The following is a 2,594-nucleotide window of genomic DNA, read 5'->3' as shown; positions in this document are numbered from 1 at the left end:
TATTTTATATGTAAATAACAAGATATTTGACTTTCTATATGTATTTGAAACTGGATTCAGTTGTTTAAATACCCTTAAATCCCAGAATTAAAATGTGTTTTTTGGGATCAACTTTCAAACATAAAAATACATAAATGAAGTGTAGAAATATACTTTACATACTGAAGTGGAGAAATCTACTTAATAGACATAGGTTCTCAAGTTTGCTAGGTGCCTTAGAACTCAGAAAGAAACCTTGTAGGTGAAGTTCTGGCTGCCTCCATGTTTCTTACTGGTCCTTTAATGTAATGGGCAACCTCAGCAACCAGCAGAGAAGAACTTGTGGTTCATGTAAAGTCCTGGAAATCTCAAATCCTACAGCTCTGATATGTGAATTTTTTTTTAATTGCATTGCTTGTGTGTATCGGAGACCTGAACTGGCATGTCTAAGCCTTGCAATGGAATCCTCCATGCACAATAAGTGGAGGTCTCTCCATCTAAACACATTATTATTATGCCAGCTGCAATTATTGTTTTACTTCACTTAGAATTTGCAGCTTTGTAATTAATGTGTGCTATCAGACATGAATCATCCTGACTGCATCTTCATAAACATGTCTGCAGTATAAAAGATGCACTTGGGTTTTTTTTAAGACCATAACGGAGTGACCTTCCCCAGCCCAAGGATTGGATATGAAGAATTCTAATATTTTCTGGATCTTTTTTTTCTGGCTTACTTCATGGACTTTATTATCAGCTGCTCCTGCTCTCTATGCCTTTCCGAAAACTACAAGCTGGAAGGATGTGTATATCGCAAAGGTTGGTTCTAGATGGGGAAAGTGACGGGGTGCTTTATATACTGTATATATATATATATATATATCTTATTTACAGGTAGTCCCCGGGTTACATACGAGATTGGGACAGTATGTTTGTTCTTAAATTGAATTTGTATGTAAGTCGGAACAGGTAGATTATTTTATTAAATGCAATTAGGACAGTTGTTTGTCTCAAAATATTATCAGGCAGTGTGGTGTTGTGTCACTGTGAGTTATTCACAAACAAAGCACAAAAAAAAAAAAAACCTTTATGGAGCCTAGGCATTCATTAATTTCTGGAGCAAGCTGTGCTTTGATATGCAAAAAGAAACAACTGCAGAGTTTGTCTTGGTCAATAAAGAGTTACAAGAGGCTGCAGAAAGAGCTCACCCCCTAAGATAACCCACAACCTCAGCTTTGTTTAGCAAAAGATTTCTTCTGCAAGTCATGTTTGTATCAGAGAACCGGTCCGAGGACTGACCCATATGTCGGATGTCCTTAACACAGGGACTACCTGTATTTTATAGTCCTCCAGTCTACTACCAAAATGAATATTACTAAATTACTGACATAATATGAAAATCACAGAATAGCATATATACTGTAATTAAAATTACATTTTTGTGTCTCTATTATCTAATATGCAAGCATATAGAACACAATTTATCTGGAAAGTTACAATTTCTTTTCTTAGTGAGGTGCAGTTTGAGACAACCAAGCTCCATGCACTGCAGAACAGTGTTAGTTTACCATGTTTTAGGTATTGAGAGCTGTAAAGGTTTGTATTTAAAAATTTAATACCTAGGAAGGGCAAACACGTAGAGAGTGCCTAGAGCGCTTCGTAGCTTAGAAATACTTTTAGACGTCTTTCAATAGATCCTATTCTGTAATGTATAATTCAGTGCTCCCAGGTGTACTATAGACCATGCTGGAAGAAATAGATTTTTGCCAAAGCTAAACACCCAACCAAAGTCGATCAGTGAATGGTGATGTTAGGAAACTTGCAACCAAAACAAAGACTTTTGAAAAGGTTCTCAGCAAGTGGAAAGCCTCAAAGGCAGTGCCTTGAACCTAAAATGAAATATCCCATTGTGAAGCATCAGTACTTCTGAAATTAAACTGTTACTGGAATATGCAGAGAACCATCCTTCAGAATGACTGATAGTAAGCATTCTCCTAAAAGGGTAGCTTGTACAATTGTTTTCAATGGTTACATCTAGAAATGTTGCTTGCTTTTTGTTAGCCCGCTATGGAAAGCAGGTAAATGGTCCATATGTTTCCCATAATATCCAAGGCACTGGAGGGGCTGAATATGCTTGTATGCATTGGGATCCAGACTCTCCCCTACTGCACCAACAACAACAATATGTTTTCGGTTACTTCTGGGAGAGAGAAACCAACTTTTCTTTACTTTATTAAGATAAATGAGAATGTGTTAGATCTATATTGAAAATACAGGATCAGTGCTCTCCTTATACAATGGGCCTGATTTATTAAAGCTCCCCAAGGCTGAAGAGGGTTCATTTTCATCAGTGAAGCTGGGTGATCCAGAAAACTGAATTAATTTCTTAAAAGTCGTTTGCTATCATGAATCATACCATAAGGCAGAGAGAGAAATGAACATCTTATAAACCATCAGAACCAGAAACTCAAGTTTGCATCATAGCACAGGACTTAGAACCTGAAATATATAGGCTCTGTTCATGTTATAGGGGCCAGTGGAAGGTACCCTAATGATGGTATGGCGCGCATTGGGTTTTGGCCATGTTATGGTAGGGTACACATCATCTAAGTCAC

The sequence above is a fragment of the Pyxicephalus adspersus genome, chromosome 1 (assembly GCF_032062135.1).
Source record: "Pyxicephalus adspersus chromosome 1, UCB_Pads_2.0, whole genome shotgun sequence".
Lineage (NCBI taxonomy): Eukaryota > Metazoa > Chordata > Amphibia > Anura > Pyxicephalidae > Pyxicephalus > Pyxicephalus adspersus.
Note: the sequence above shows the minus strand (reverse complement) of the source record.